Here is a 17,463-nt window from a genome sequence, read left to right on the forward strand (position 1 = left end):
TGCAATCTTGATCAAAATACCAATAGCATACCTCGCAGAACTAGAGAAACCCCTCAGAAAAAAAAAAAAAAAAAAAAAAAAAAAGAACTAGGGAAAACTATCCTAAAATTCACATGGAACCAAAAGAGACCTAAAATAGCAAAAGTGATTCTGGGCAACAAGGACAAGGCAAGGGGTATCGCAATCCCAGATTTGAAATTATACTACAAAGCTACTGTGATTAAAAACAGCATGGTACTGGCAAAGGAACAGACTTGAGGATCCATGGAACAAAATAGAAGATGTAGAAACAACTCCAAGCACACTCAGCCACTGTATCTTTTATAAAGTGGCCAAACACCTTCACTGGAAGAAAGACAGCTTCTTTAATAAATGGTGCTGAGAAAATTGGCTTTCCACACGCTGAAGATTGAAACTAGACCTGTATCTCTCACCATGCAAAATCAAAATAGACAAAGACCTAAATATTAAAACAGAAGCAATCTGCTGATAGAAAAGATAATGCTCTTGAAGACACAGCTGTAGGCAAAGACTTTGTGAACAAAACCCCAGCTACACAGGAAATATTACAAAGAATCAACAACTCAGACCATATCAAATTAAAAAGCTTTTGTACAGCAAAAGAAACCACCAGCAGAGTGAAGAGACAATCCACAGAATGGGGAAAAATTTTTATCAGCTGCTCCTCAAACAAAGGACTAATATCTAGAAAACATAAAGAACTAAAAAAAAAATCAGTCCCCAAATTTAGAGCATCTGAAATGAATAGACATTTCTCAGATTAAAGGTACAATCAGAAAATAAATATATGAAAAAACATTCAACATCACTGGTCATTCAATAGATGCAAATAATAGATAATGTGAAATAGGAAGAAAAGGGGCAAAGGGGAAGGGGAAGTGGGAGGGGTAGAGGAAAGGAAAGAAGGGAATGGAATTAATATGAGAAAATGGAAAAATAGAAACAAAGTCTTTGCAAATACAGAGGGATGGAGGGATTGAAGGGAGGGCAGGGGAAGAGGGGGAAAAAAGAACCAAGAGAGATTATGTAAAGGTGCAAATTTCCAATGATGAATGTCATTATATTGTATACCTAAAATGTACCAATGATTAGAATGAATAATTGATAATGCAAAATAGGAAGAAAGGTCCAAAGGGGTAGGGGAAGTGGGAGGGGCAGGGGAAAGGAAAGAAGGAAAAGGAAAAAATGATGAGAAATGGAAAAAATGGAAACAAAGTCTTTGTAAATAGGGAAGGGTGGAGGGGGTGAAGGGAGGGCTAGGAATGGGGGAAAAATAAGAACCAAGCTGCATCATGTAAAGGTACAGTTCCCAATGAGAAATGTAATTGTGTTGTATACCTAAAATGTACCAATAAAAGAATTTTTTAAAAAATAGGTGCAAATTAAAACAACACTGAGATTGCATCTTAATCCAGAAAAAAATGGCTGTTAACAAGAAATCAACCAATAACAAATTCTGGTGGGGTTGTGGGGAAAAAGGAACCCTGCTCCACTGTTGGTAGGAGTGTAAATTAGTACAATCACTATGGAAATTCCTCAAAAAAACTAAAACTTATTTTCCTGAAAGAGTTAAAATCTTCACACCATGGTGATATATGCACACCCATGTCTATAGCAGCACAATTTATAATAGCTGAATCTTGGAAACAGCCCATATGCTTATCAACAGATAAATGGATAAAGAAAATGTGGTGTTTACATGGAATGGAGTACTACTCTGCCACAAAGAAGGATAATCTTGAGACATTTTTAGATAAAATGGATGCACCTCGAGACCATAATTTTAAGTGAAATAAATCAGATGCACAAGTTTAAATATCACATTGTTTCTCTTGTGTGAGAAACCCAATGGGTAAAAATAAGAGCAAAATGGTGGCTAGATATTGGGAAGTAGGAAGAACTTGCTCAAATGGTAAGGGGAACAAGGGAGGGAGAATAAAGGAGAGAAGGAAGGGAAAAGCAATTACAAAATAGAATAGAAAGAAAAAAATGGGAACAAAGCTTTTGTAAGTGGGGAGGGGGAAAGGGTTGAAGGGAAGGGAATGGGATGGGAAAAGAAGAAGAATCAAGATATATTATCTACAGGTACAGATTCCCTATGATGAATGTGATCATTATGTATGGCAAATGTACTAATAAAAAAAAGTAAATAAAAATTTAAAAACCAAGGGCTGGACATTTAGCTCAGTGGCACTGCACCTGCCTCGCAAGCTCAAGGCCCTGAGTTTGATCCCCAGTACCAAAAAAAAAAAAAGACCTACCATCTTAGCATAACTGCAAATATACATTACAGAATTGTTAATCATAGGCCCTATGCTGTACACTTGATCCCCAAAACTTATTACTTCTAAATTGAAACTTCATGCCTTTTGACCACTATCCATGCCCCCCCCCCAATCATCCCCTGGCAACCTCTATTCTATTCTCTGCTTCTTTGGGTTTGGCTCTTTTAGGTTGTACGTGTAAGTAAGGGCATGTCTTATTTCTTTCTCTGTGCCTGGCTCATTTCTCCTAGCATCATGTCCTTCATGGTCATCCATGTTGCGGTAAATGACGGAATGTCCTTGTGCATCAGGCAGCCTCTGATGTTATTCTCTGTGGTCCCCACCTCCTGGTAATCACCTCCTCCAGTGTGGCCTGGACCTACTGCCTTCTTCTCATGAATAATCATATGGCAAAGGGGATATGATATCACTTCCAAGGTGACGTTCCAGAAAGATGTGACCTTCTTGTTGGCTATGGTATCCACCATGCCTGGGACATGATAGGCAAATCGATCATCAGCAGAAAGACAGGAAGGGAAGGGAAGAAATAAGAGGAAAGGAGGGAGACAGGGAAGGAGAGAGGGAGAAGACAAGAAGGGAAAAGGAAGGAAAGGAAAAATAATGCCCTACCTTGAAATATTCACCCAGGTATAGAAAAAGAATTTGGAGCTTTTTGGTAATTCTTATCTTTTATTAGTACATGTTTGCAGTATATAATCACATTCATCACAGGGAGTTGGTACATGCGCAAAGCACATTTCAGCTCTTTTAGCATCCGCTTCCTGTCTCCTCCCTCCCCCTCCTTCCATGTCTTGGTCCCTTTCCGATTACAAAAGATTCATGTCCCTTTTTCCTCCTATCTTTTATTTTGCTCTTTCTTTATATTTTGGGTTTCTCATGTGACATTTAAGCTGGTGTGTCTGATTTATTTCGCTTAATATTATGGTCTCAAGGAACATCCATTTTCCTACAAATGACTCGAGTTTATCCTTCTTTGGAATGGAATTAATATGAGAAAATGAAAAAATGAAAACCAAGTCTCTGTAAATAGGGAGGAATGGAAGGGTTGAAGGGAGGGCAGGGAAAGGGAGTAAAATAAGAACCAAGAGAGATTATATAAAGATGGAAATTTCCAGTGATAAATGTTATTATATTGTATACCTAAAATGTACAAATAAAATTAATTTTAAAAAAAGTTTATCCTTCTTTATGGCAGAGTAGTACTCCAATTTATTTTTTTTAAAAACACATTTTCTTTATTCAGTCTCCAGTTGATGGGCAATTGAGCTGTTTCCAAGCTTTAGCTAGTACAAACTATGCTGCTATAAACATGGGTGAGCATATATCACTGTGGTATGATTCCTTTAATTCTTTTGGATAGATACCCAGGAGAGGAATAGCTGTGTCAAGTGGGACCTCTAATCCTAGTTTTTTGAGGTATCTCCAAATTGATTTCCACAGTTGTTCCACCAGTCTGCACTCCCACCAACAATGGAGAAGGGCTCCTTTCTCCCCGACAACCCCACCAGCTATTGGTTAATTTCTTGACAGCAGCCATTCTTTCTGGGGTGAGGTGGAATCTCAGTATTGTTTTCATCTGCTTCTCTCAAATGACCAGTGATGTTGAACATTTTTCATGTGTTTATTTGCTGCTTTTACTTCTTTGTCTGAGAAATGTGTTTTCATTTCAGATGCCCATTTTTGAATTGGATCTTTAAATTTGGGGGTCTGACTTTTTTAAGTTCTTTATATATTCTAGATAGTAATCCTTTGTCTGAGGTATAGCTGCTAAAAAATTTTTTTCCACATCGTAGGTTGTCTGTTAGCTCTGTTGGTGGTTTCTCTTGCAGTGCAGAAGCTTTTTAATATGATGAGATCCCAGTTGTTGATTCTTTGTGCTAGTTCCCATGTTACTGAGGTTTTGTTCATAGTCTTTTCCTATCCTGATGTCTTCAAGAGTTCTATCTAACTTATCTTCCAGCAAGTTTAGTGTTTCTGTTTTAATATTTAGATCTTTAATCCACTTTTATTTTAGTTTAGTGCATGGTGATAGATATGAATCTAGTTTTAGTCTTTGGCAGGTTGAAATCCAGTTTTTCCAACACCATTTATTAAAGAGGCTATCTTTCCTCCAGTGAGGATGGTTGGCTCCTTTGTCAAAGATAAGGTAGCTGAGTATGTCTGGAGTTGTTTCTGCATCTTCTAATCTATTCCACTGATCCTTGGGTCTGTTTCTTTGCCAGTACTATGTTGTTTTTGTCACAGTGGCTTTGCAGTATAGTTTCAAATTGGGGATCGTGATAACCCCTGTCATGTCTCTGTTGCCTAGAATTGCTTTGGCTATTCTAGGTCTCTTCTGGTTCCAAATGAACTTTTGGATTGTTTTCTCTAGTTCTGTGAAATAAACTGTTGGCATTTCAAATGGGATTGCATTAAATCTATATAGCAGTTTTGGAAGTATGGCCATTTTCAGTATATTGATTCTTCCTACCCTAGAGCAAGGGATGTCTTTCTATTTTCTGATATCTTCTTCAATCTCTTTCTTCACAATGCTGTAGTTTTCAATGTAGAGGTCTTTTGCTTCCTTCGTTATATTGATTCCTAGATATTTCATTTTTGGGGGTACTATTCTGAAAGGAATTGGTTCCCTAATTTCTCTCTCAGTGAGTCTGTTATTTGTGTACAAGAAGGCTATTGATTTTTGAGTATTGACCTTGTATCCAGCTACTCTGCTGAATCTGTCAATTAAGTCTAGAAGTCTTTTGGCAGAGCTTTTGGGGTCTTCTATGTAGAATATCATATTGTCAGCAAATAATGACAGTTTAACTTCTTCCTTTCCTATCTTTATTCCTTTTTCTTTCTCTTGTCTAATTGCTGTGGCTAATGTTTCCAGAACTATATTGAACAGGAGTGGTGACAGTGGACATCCTTGTCTTGTTCCTGATTTTAGCATGAAAGTTTTCAGTTTTTGACCAATTAATACAAGGTTGGCTGTTGATTTTTCATAGATAGCCTTAATCAGGTTGAGATAAAGATCTTCTATTCCAATTTTCTGTAGGGTTTTTATCATAAATGGTTGTTGGATTTTGTCAAACGCTTTTTCTGCATCTGTTGAGATGATCGTATGGTTTTTGTCCTTGACTCTGTTAATATAGTGTATTTCATTTATTGATTTACATATGTCGAACCATCCTTGCATCCCTGGGATAAATCTGACTTGGTCAGGGTGTATGATCTTCTTGATGACCCTCTGTATTCTGTTTGCCAGTATCTTGTTGAGGATTTTTGCATCTACGTTCATTAAGGAGATTGCTCTGTAGTTCCCTTTTTTGGTTGGTTCTTTCCCTGGTTTTGGAATCAAATGTTACTTTGATTCCAGGAATGAACTTGAAAGTACTGATTCCCTTTAATTTCATTGAAGTTTAAAGAGTAGTGGCAATAGTTCTTCTCTAAATGTCTTGTAGAATTCAGCATTGAAACCATCAGGACCTGGGCTTTTTTTTGTTTGTAAATTTTTAATTACGTTTTCAATTTCACTGATTGTAATTGGGGTGTTTAGAATTTTTATATCTTCTTCGTTCAACTTTGGTAATTCATATGTATCTAGAAATCTGTCCATTTCTTCTGTGTTTTCCATTTTATTAGAGTACAGGTTCTTGAAGTAGGTATTGCTGATCCTCTGGATTTCTGCTGGATCTGTTGTGACTTCACCTTTTTCATTCCTAATTGCATGAATTTGAGCCTTTTCTTTCCTTTTTTGATAAGGTTGGCTAAGGGTTTATCAATTTTATTTATTCTTTCGAAAAACCAACTCTTCAATTCATTGATTTTTTTTTTGTATCATTCTCTTAGTCTCCATTGCATTGATTTCTGCTCTTATCTTTATAATTTCCTCCCTTGTACAAACTTTGGGTTTGTCTTGCTCTTCTTTTTCAAGGAGGTTGAGGTTCAGCATTAGGTTGTTTATTGGAGCTCTCTCTGTTTTCCTAGTATGGGGATTCACTGGAATGAATTTCTTGAGAGAAGATGCCTAGAAGAGGAATAGCTGAGTTGAATGAATTTTCTTTTAGTTTTTTAAGGAATACTGATTTCCACTGGGGCTGTACTAGTTTAAATTCCTACCAACAATGTAAAAGGGTTGATTTTCACACCAGCCTAGCCACCATTCACTATTATTTGATTTCTTGATGTCATTGTTTTCTGGAGTAAGATGGAAACTCAGTGTTGTTTTGATTTGCATTTCTCTAATAGCCAGAGATGTTGAACATTCCTTCATGTATTTATTGGCCATTTGTACTCTCTTTGTACTTCTTCTTCTAAGAAGTGTCTATTCATTTTAGTTGTCCATTTTTTTGATTGGGTCTTTTATTTGGGGAAGTCTAATTTTTTGAGTTCTTTATATATTCTAGATATGAGTCCTCTGTGTGCATAGTGGCTGGCAAAAAACTTTCCCCACACTGTAGGTTGTCTCTTCACCCTATTGGCTGTTTCCTTTGCTGTGCAGAAGCTTTTGAATTGTATGTAATCCCATTTGTTGATTCTTGATGTAATTTCTTGTGCAGTTGGTGTTCTGTTCAGAAAGTCTTTGCCTACGCCTATGTCTTGAAGGGTTTTACCTTTTCATCTTCCAGCAGGTGTCTCTGTTTTAACATTTAGTTCTTTGATCAGTTTTGATCTTAGTTTAGTACATGATGAGATATAGATCTACATTCAGTCTCCTGCATGTGGATAGCCAGTTTTCCCAGCCTTATTTATTAAAGATACTACCTTTCCTCCAGCATGCATTTTTTATCCTTTTGTCAAAGATCAGATAGCTGAATGTGCCTGGGATTGTTAGAAAAAGAACACTTTTTGTGTAACGCCATTAACCATTTCCCCAGCAGAAGCAGTAAATCCTGCTCTGGAGATGAGGTCAGCATTTGGAAGATTGATTTTGCATAATCCTTCTCCACTTCCGGCTTCTCAGGTCCTGGACCTAATTACACATCCCCATGAGGTTCCAGGTATCCTATCAGTAGACTTCTGCTCCACCCTTCTGTGGAGAAATGGGCTGCACAAGCAATGCCCCTGAAATCTCTTTTCCAGCAGTAATTTTCCACCCAGGCACCCATTCAGATACCTACTAGAATTTCCTCTCATCATTCTTTCCCATCTCTCCCTCACTCATTTCTGAACACAAAAACATGTTTGTGATGCTTCATTGCAAGAATAACCACAATTGCCATTTCTGCTTGTTCATGGTAGTAACACATAATTATTCTTTTATCTTAATCTCATGCCTCATTAATAGCACAACTATTGCAGCCATTATTAATTGCTATGAAGTCATTGTCTTACATCTCACAGTGATATAATGAACCAGGCCCTCCCAGAAGATTTGGCTCAGCTCATGGATGCTATCAGTTTATGGCCACATCCTTCCCTTTTTCTTTCCTCCTTTCTCATCATAAAAAAGACTTGGTGGGGCCGGGGATTTAGCTCAGTGGTTCCACCAACTGCCTCACAAGCGGAAGGACCTGAATTTGATCCCCGGTACCAAAAAAAAAAACTTGGTGCACACACACACACACACACACACACACACACACACACACACACAACTTTCAAAACAGCAGCTAGAGGGCCAGGGCCAATCTCCTACGTACAGCAATGACAGTTGTCCTGCCCCACATCATGGATGTTGCCCGTCACAACTCAAACAGAGGAAGTGACATTTGAGGAAAAAAGGAGGGCACAGGGGTGCACATCTGTCATCCCAGCTACTTGGAAGGCTGAGGCAGGAGGTTTGCAAATTTGAGCCCAGCCTGGGAAACTTACAGAGACTCTGTCTCAAAATAAAAAAATAGAAAAGATTTGGGATGTAGCTCAGTGTGAAGGCCCTGGGTTCAATTCTCAATACTGAAAAGAATAAATAAAGAAATGCTATCTGGGAAGTGAAATACTGCTTGTTCTTAGACAAAAGAAACTTTCCTAGGTGTTTTAATACATTAACCCCTCTCAATTCACCATCTCTTCTTTATGGATGAGGAAACTGAGTCAAGAGGTTTCACTATCTGTATCAACTGAGGTCAAGAATCCAACTCAGACAGGTGGATTGCAAAGCATATATCCTCTAGCATTAGGCTCCACTGTACCTGCTATTTGATTATCTGCTTGCCACAGATAATGCATCCTTTCCACCAACACACTCATCCCCTATACTATGTGTGCATGCGCGCAAGCACACGTGCATGTGCATGCACACACACACACACACACACACACACATTTATAGTAAATTAGCAAGGACTGGAACAACATGGAGATCCTTCCCAGGAGATGGACCAGAACAGAGAAAATGGCCAGGGAGGGTAACTTGGTCAAAGTCAGAAAGAAAACTGTTTTTGCTCTCAGACCTGTGTTCGTTCCTCCAGAGTAGTTTTGGCTAGCACATTGATTCCACTGAGCTCACATAACCTTCTCAGGGTGGACTTGCAGAGTAGCCAAGCCCTTCTTTCACTTCTTCATCACTGACCTGACCCCTTTACTATGGAGCAAGGGAAGGAAGAGGACTTAGGAGGGTGAGTTCAGAGAGTTGCATTCAGAATCCAACGTACCACTTACAGCCAACTTATGTGGCATTTATGCACAAAGAAGTACTGCTCTGCTATAAAGAAGGATAAATTTGAATCATTTGTAGGGAAGTGAATGAACTTTGAGACCATAATGTTAAGTGAAATAAATCAGATGCACAAGGTTAAACAGCACATGGTTTCTCGTGTATGAGAAACCCCAAGTAAATTAAAGATCAAAATACAAGATAATAGAAAACAGGGAAATAGATCTATTCCAAATGAAAAGGGACCAAGAGATGGAGGGAGGAGGGAGGAATAAAAGGGGAAAGGGATGTAAAAAGAAGTATGATGTGTCATGTACGTGTGCCAACTCCCCACATAAATCCAATCATATGCACTGTAAACAGGCACTAATAAAATTTTAAATTTTTAAATTTTTTAAGAGCCAACTTAATTTTTTTATCGTACTGGAAATTGAACCTGTGGTCTTCTCACTGAGCCACATCACTAGCTCTTTTTTATTTATTTATTTTTTAATTTTGAGACAGGGTCTCAGTAAGCCCCTGAGTTGTCCAGGCTGGGCACGAACTTGCGATCCTCCTGCCTCAGCTTCAATTGTCCTTAACCCTCTATTTCCTCTGTACAGTCACACAGTTATTGAGAGTTTTTTGAGTTTTCATGTTTCAAATGTTCCTAAAGGATAGACAGCATCCCTTAATCTAGCAACTCAGGTACGTGAAGTCAGGGTAAAGGACTATTTTGTTTTACCTGAAATGTAGGTACTTTGTGTTATTGGTTGACACACTATATATATATATATGTTTTATACATATTTTGTTTTGAAAAATAACGTGTGATAAATGTGTGAGGTTATAAACATGTCAGTTACTCTGATCTGATCATTATAAATGCATGTATTATAATGTCACACAGTAACCCATACATAGGTACAGTTATTATGTTTCAGTTAGAATTTTTATGTATTTTTAGAAAGGTAACATGTTGTATGCATTCCTTACCTTGCCAAGAAATAAGCCCCCCTCTGCATGAAGCTGAGTTGAGAGAATATACACAATTTTTTAAAAAAATACAGGACGGGATTTGGCTCAGTGGCACCACGCCTGCCTTGCAAGTGCAAGGTCCTAAGGTCCTAAGCTCAATCCCCGGTACCAAAAACAAAATCCAAGCATGCTGGTGCCTCAGGGGTCTGAGACAGAAGAATTGCCTTGAGCTCAAGGCCAGCCTGGGCTACATAGGCAGACCCTGTCTCAAAACAAAAATACATGCAAGTGGAAATCAAGATTTTCAGGGTTGGGGGTGCAACTCAGTGGCAGAGCACTTGCCCAGCATGTGCAAGGAGGTGAGTTTGATTTTCAGCACTACAAACAAAAAGGTTCTTTAGATCAAGATTTTCATTCCACAACATATAACTACAGTAATACTGTCATTACTACTAGTAATGACTGCTACTAATAAACATTTTTGGATTTTTTACTGTGAATGTGTGTCAATAAATACCAGAAGGAATAAAATACCAGAAAAATAAAATACAGTGAAATATAATGCTCTAAGTGGATGTTTGAAAAAGTCACAGCTGCACAGCTGCCCTCCTTGTTTACTGCAACTGGCTGGCTTGCAAAACTTTGATACATACACTCAAGGGAAGGCAGGAGTGCCTGGGGCACTTGGGCGTCTTCCCAGATGGGCAGACAAAATCCTGATTGACGAGATGCCACCTCATCTTGCTGGTGTCGAGAGTTGTTTACCCTCCAAGGGAACCTGGGGTGGTGGAAAGTTGCCAGGAGTCTTTGAGCAGCAGGATGATGAGAGCTCATGACTCAGGCAGAGGGAGCTACAGAGGTCACAACCCGAGATGCAGATGGAATCATGGGCCAGGGACAAAAAGATGAGAATCCAGGCACCAGGCAGAGAAAGGACTCTAGGGCTACAAAGATAGATTTGCAGATGTGCCTGGGGTGAACATGAGCAGTCTGGGAGTGGGACCATTTTCCACCCCTGTGTGAAGGCAGGACAAACCCACTCCAGCAATGAATGTCAAGAAAATGGCACCCAGGAGGTCCGTGGGTGTTCAGGGAGGTCTCCCCTCACTCTGACATAAAGGAAGTCAGTTTCAGGCCTAAGTGATATTGAGCTTTCTTTAAATAAGTAATAGGTTTTTATTTCATTTTTGATTCACAAATAATCATATATATTTATGAGATCCAATGTGATGTTTTGACACACGCATACAATGTGGAATCGTTGAATCAAGTTAATTACATATCCAGCCCCTCACTTATTTTTTTCTTGGTGAGTCATTAAAAGTTTACTCTTACAGGCCAAGGATTTAGCTCAGTGGCACTGTGCCTGCCTCTCAAGCACAAGGTCCTGAGTTTGAACCCTGGTACTGGGGGTAAAAAAAAAAAGGTCACTCATAGAATTTTGAAATTTAGAATACATTATTACTCATGGTCACCCTACTGGGCAAAAGAGCTCACAAACTTATTCCTTCTGTCTAAATGAAATTTTGAATGTAAATTAGTAAAGCCATTATGGAAAAACAGTATGGAAGTCCTTAAAAAACTAAAAATAGAACTAACGTGTGATCCAGCAATCATGCTACCAAATACATATTCAAAGGAGATGAAATTAGTATGTCAAAGAGACACCTGCACTCCCATGTTCACTGTGGCACTATTCGTAACAGCCAAGAAACAGAAGCAACCTTGCTGTCCAGGCATGGGTTAATAAATACAGAAAATATGATTTATACACACGATGCAATTATTCAAGCTAAAAAAAAGAGAGAGAAAAGGAAATCCTATTGTTTGAGTATGAACCTGGAGGACAGTATGTGAAGGGAAGTAAGCCAGGCACAGAAAGACAAATGCTGCATGATCTCACCCACATGTGGAGTGTGAAGAGTCAGACTCTCAGAAGCTGAGCATAGAATGGCGCTGACTAGGAAGTAGCACCAAGAGCAGGAAAAGGAAAATGCTGGTCAAAGGGCACAACAAGCCGTGCTAAATTCTTGATGTTGAGGTGGTATTATTCCCAGAATGTAACTGTAGGGTTAAGGAGCAAGAGTGTCAATTGCTCACTACTTACAAACATTTTTGAATATTTTCTCCATGCTCTGCTGGGTGCTGATTCTACATGACGTGTGTGGCCCATCCTCTCCCCAGTCAACTATCTTGTGAGGAGGGAAGACCTCAAAGAAGCATCATAAGAGCAACATGACTGCCTAGAAGTCCCAAAAGCTGTGCACATGGGATCCAACCTGATCCAGGGAGGGCTGAAACATAGCTCCCTGTAGACACTGAATTTCACCTGAGATCCAGTTAATCTTTCAACCACCAAGAGTTGCGTGATTCTCTGGCTCAGCATTCCTCAATGGCTCCCCAATGTTGATAGATTAGGGATCAAATCATTTCACTTTGCCTAGAATTACCCTGGCTTTTTAGTGCTGAAAGCCCCACATACCAGGTAACACTAGTCCTGGGCAAACCAGGATGGTTTGTCACACTTTGACCCAGCCAGTGAAGACTCCCTACAGTGGCTCCAGGACCCTTCGTGATCCTACCCTCTCCTGGACTCCCTTCTCCCCATCTGGACTTAGCTCTCATCACCACCACTCCTTACACTGTGTTCTCTGGCCACACAGCAGCAGCATGGAGCCTTACAGCTACAAGCTCTCTCCCTCACTCTGCTATTGCCCGTGCTGGGGTTTCTCTGCATGGCTGCCTTCCTGGGTGCTCAACTGGGGAGCACCTTCTCATACCTTGAGCATCCAGGGAAATGCACCTCTCCTAGAAAGCCAGCTTATAGCCCCACAATGCACTACTGTGCATTCCTCCATGGAGACCTTAAAACAAGATAATTTTCCTCTGGCAATTCAATTGTCCAATAACTTTGATTAATATAATTAATCAGTTAGATTAGTTAATCAAGGGTTTTTTTCTCCCTGTACTGAGGTTTGAATCCAGAGCCTTTAAACTGAGCTACGACCGCAGCCCTTTTATTAAATTTCTTAAGACAAATTCTCATTAAATCACTAAGTTGCCTAGGGTGGTCTTGAACTTGTGATCCTCCTGCCTCAGCCTCACAGAGTGCTAGGATGACAGGCACGTACCACCACAGCAGACTAAAATAGTTGATTAGTTAACTCCAGCCCATGATGACACCTTTTTTTTCATGCACCAACAGTACAAACATGTGTCTCATCAGAGGACTCAGGAACCCCTCGGGTCTCATCATCAATGGGCTGAGGAGGAATCAATGAGGTACACCCCTGCCATCCTCCACTGTGGGAGATAACTGGACATCCCAACACATTCATCCACCCAGCTTTACCACCCTAGACACTTGCTATGTGCCTGGCTCCAAGTGAAATGCTCAAATGTGGCCCTCACCCCCAAGGACCAGCCTGTCTGGACCCATGTCCCTCCCTGCAGAATGGCTGCCTGCGGAAAAAATTCTTCAATCCTGGGCTTCCATCAGGCCAGTTCTTCCCAACTCCATATCCAGTGGTGCCATATTGGTAGCTTGTGATGAGCCACATGGAGTAATTAGTCCAGGGAGATTGGTACACTCTACAAATGAATGTATATTTTTGCTCTTTATTGTTTGGGGTTTTTTTTTTAGTTTCCTGTTGCTTTGTTTCCAGAGATCTGGGTGATAGATATTTTCTAGCACACCACTAGAGACACCCCTGTAATAATATAGAAAGCATAGGTCCTCAATGGGAGTGGTATCACCTGTTTCCAATTCCTTCTTCTAAGGTCCACTCTTCTTAGCTGAACAGATCCTGTGAAAGATATTTTTAAAAACCAAAGTTTCAAAGAGGGACAAAGTGGCAGAAGCCCAGTTTAATTAAAATGTTTAACATAGGGTAAGGGTGGAATGTTGGGTCTAATTTAATTCAGCGTTTCTCTGGTTTTGGTTTCTCTTCCAATGAAAAATGTGTTTTTATACCGTTGTAGAATTGGGTGATATCATGTCTCCCAACCTCTGCAGGTGATTCCATGACTTCCCAGGTGTGTCGTTCTATCCTCTTCTAGAATAGTCAGATCTTATCCTGGGTCATTATGAGGAGACCACACAAGGTATGTTGTGTTAAAAAGATATGTTCTTGAGGGCCAGAGGGGTTGAAGGGAGGGCAGGGGAATGGGGAAAAAATAAGAACCAAGATACATCATGCAAAGGTACAAGTTCCCAATGATGAATGTAACTGTATTGTATGCCTAAAATGTACCAATAAACTAATGAAAAAAAGATATGTGCTTCCCACACACAGCCCAATAGCCCCCAAGTCTACTCCAGCATGAATCATATGGCAGGGCCGGGGATTTAGCTCAGTGGATCCACCACCTGCCTTGCAAGCTCAAGGACCCAAGTTCGATCCCCGGTACCAAAAAAAAAACCAACCAAACAAAAAAACAATCATATGGTAGGTGTGTCATTAATACAATGAGTCACTTTGGTGATCCATAGTGATAGAGAAGATAGAGAAGGAAAAAAGGAGAAAATGACATGAGCTTGTCATCTCTACTAGGATGAAGCTCGTGTCAGTTTTATTTACCAAGGTTGACTCGACATCTGACACAATCCTTAATAAATATTTGTTGAACAAATATTCTAATGAATGAGGAGGAGAACTATGAAGAGGAAGAGACAGAAAAGAAGAAAATATAGTGTGTCTCCTACACACCAGGCAGTAGCATTGCTGTGTGCTTTATGTACATGATACCCTATGAATTTCCCCCAGAAGCACCCTAAAAGATACATGGTGTCATCTACTTTTTTCACCCAGGGAAACTGAAGCTTAGTAAGGATATCCTGTACCATTTAAAAAGGAAAATGAATTAGTAAAGCCTTTTGGGGAAGAAAGTTGGCAGTCAGAATATATCAAAGATTTTAATGTCTAAGCCTTTGGAACTGCTCCTATGGAAAAGGCTCAATCTGGTGCCTAAAGATGTATGTACAAATTACTCATGGGGAAAAATTGGAAATACCTGAAGTGTTCATTAGCAGAGGCATGACCAAACAAATTGCTGTACACTCATACTATGAAATATTGTGCAGCCTACACAACCATGCAGTTGCTTGAGTGCTGAAATGACCAAAATGAAAAAGATGGAAAAATATCAAATGTTGGCATTGAGTTAGAGTCCTCATTCACTGCTGGCTAGACAGTAAATGCAAGACACTCCTTCGGAAAATTTTGGCAGTGGCTACTCAATCTATGTGTGTACATTGCCTGTGATTCAGCAGTTCCACTCATAAATGTGTATCCAGCAGAAATCCATACATCTATTCACCAAAAAGTACGCATTAAAATAAAAGACGAATAATAGGAAGTAAGGAGGAAGATCTTCTGCAAATGGTAAGGGAACCAAGAGATGAAAGGAGGGAGAAAATGGGAAAAAGAAGGGGACTTAAAAAGACTTAGATTGTGTTATGTACATGTACCAACTTTCTCAGATGAATGTAATCATTATATACTGCAAATATGTACTAGTAAAAATTTTTAAGAATTATACGTGCATAAATCCATAGCTCATAATATAAAAACTAGAAGCAACCCAAGTGCCTGTGAGTATCAGATTGAATAAATAAGCTGTGGTATATTCACATAATAGAATACTATAGGAAGCATACATGTTCAAGGGTAGCCACCTCACCCAATCTGAAGGGACAAAAATAATCTCACTCTTTCTATGTCTAATACACAGATATACAGAAACACAAACAGTATAAAGATGATATCCATACAGATGGAATTATGGAACAAATATAGACAGACAGAGATAGAGAAGGAGAGAGATGAGGAAAAAATGAACACACATATAAAAGGAGAAAGAAAATAGAGACAGAGAGATGGATACAGAAGAGAATGATGGATGAATTGAATGAGAGATAAAAAAAAGACAGGGTAGAACAATGATGGATAGATATACAGATAGACCAAACAATGGATAGATGGATGCATGGGTGTATAGATGGATGGATAGATAAATGTGATATATCTATAGTATGAAATTTCATGCATGACGACTACAGGACAATGTCTATGATGACTTGTAGGTGGCGATAATGAGAAAATTGAGAGACATTGCTATAAAAATAATTAGATTTTAAAAATACTAAAGACACATGCTAACAATGATTGAGTTTCACAAACATAATGTTGACTGATCCAAACCAGACACAAAAGACAACATATTGTGTGATTCCATTTATATGAAGTCCCAGAAACAGAAAAAAAAATCTGTAGTGTTCTCTATTAGGATAGTGTTTAGAGATGATAGTGGTCAGAAGGAAACAGAAAGGAAGGAAATTTGGAGGCACAAGGTTGGTTATATTCTTTTCCTTGGGCAGGTGCTGGTTGGAGACATTCAGTTCATGAAAATTCACTGAGCCACACACTTAAGACTTGTGCACTTTTATGCATGTAGATTTTTTTATTAAAAATAAAACAAAGTTTCTTAACAAAATAGAGAATAGCAACAGTTAATACACTGTGTGCCATACTGTTTAAAGAATAGCCAAAATGTCACTCAGAATACAGGTCTTAGACAAAAAGATAGAGAAATAGAGGGTAGGGAGAAGTTCAAATAATTCCCCAAATTCTCTATTCCATTGTTTCAAAAATATTTTATATAGGTGCTAATTTGTTTCATGTATACTACTCATTTCTCTTAGCTCATTGAAAAGAAAGTTTTGTGCTGTTATCTGCAGGCATTTTTCAATGACATTTTAGAGGTTGTTTGGGGGCTTTTTGTGCTACTGGGCATTGAACCCAGGGACACACTACCACTGAACTATACCCCCCGCCCTTTTTATTTTTTATCTTAAGACACAGTCTCCTAAAGTTGCCAGGCAAGAGTCTCACTTGACATCTTCCTGCCTTGGCCCCTGGGTAGCTGAGATTACAGGTGTGCATCGCCAAGTCCAACTAAAAAGTTTTCTTAAAGAACAAAAAACACTGGGGCTGGGGATTTAGCTCACTTCTGAGCTTCAGCTTAGTCACCACCTGCCTCGCAAAGCACAAGGTCCTGAGTTCAATCCCCAGTACCAAAAACAAAAGAACAAAAAATATGATTTTGTTCCATAGGTACTGACAAGGGATGATGACCCAGACATAAAATTAGGTGAACAAAACAAGTAACAGAGCAATTTGGTAAAATGACCCCATGTATACAAACAACAGCTGATAATGTGCAAGTTAATACAAAGGTAAGAACTGAAAGGAAAATGCTTAGTCTTGTGTCTGTGTTATCTCAAAGCAAAGGGAAGAATTAGAGGTGTAGGAATGGTCCAGGTGTGTTTAAACATCCCTGTATTGTTTGAATATTCCACTCCTAGAAAAGGAATGAAAACACATGTTCACACAAAAACATGTACATAAATGTCTGTAATAGCATTATTCAAACAGCCAAATTATATTTATTCATTCACAAAATGGAAAATAACACGTAGTCATGGAAAAGGAATGGAGTAATAATATGCACTGCCACCTGGATGAACTTTAAAGATATGGAACCAGATATAAAGCACAACATATAATAACATTTTTTCCCATGAAACACCCAGAACAGAGAAATCTATAGAGATAGAAGTTA

Source organism: Heterocephalus glaber, unplaced genomic scaffold (assembly GCF_053883595.1).
Source record: "Heterocephalus glaber isolate CG9 unplaced genomic scaffold, H.glaber_assembly_v1.0 deba00001760, whole genome shotgun sequence".
Classification (NCBI taxonomy): Eukaryota; Metazoa; Chordata; class Mammalia; order Rodentia; family Bathyergidae; genus Heterocephalus; species Heterocephalus glaber.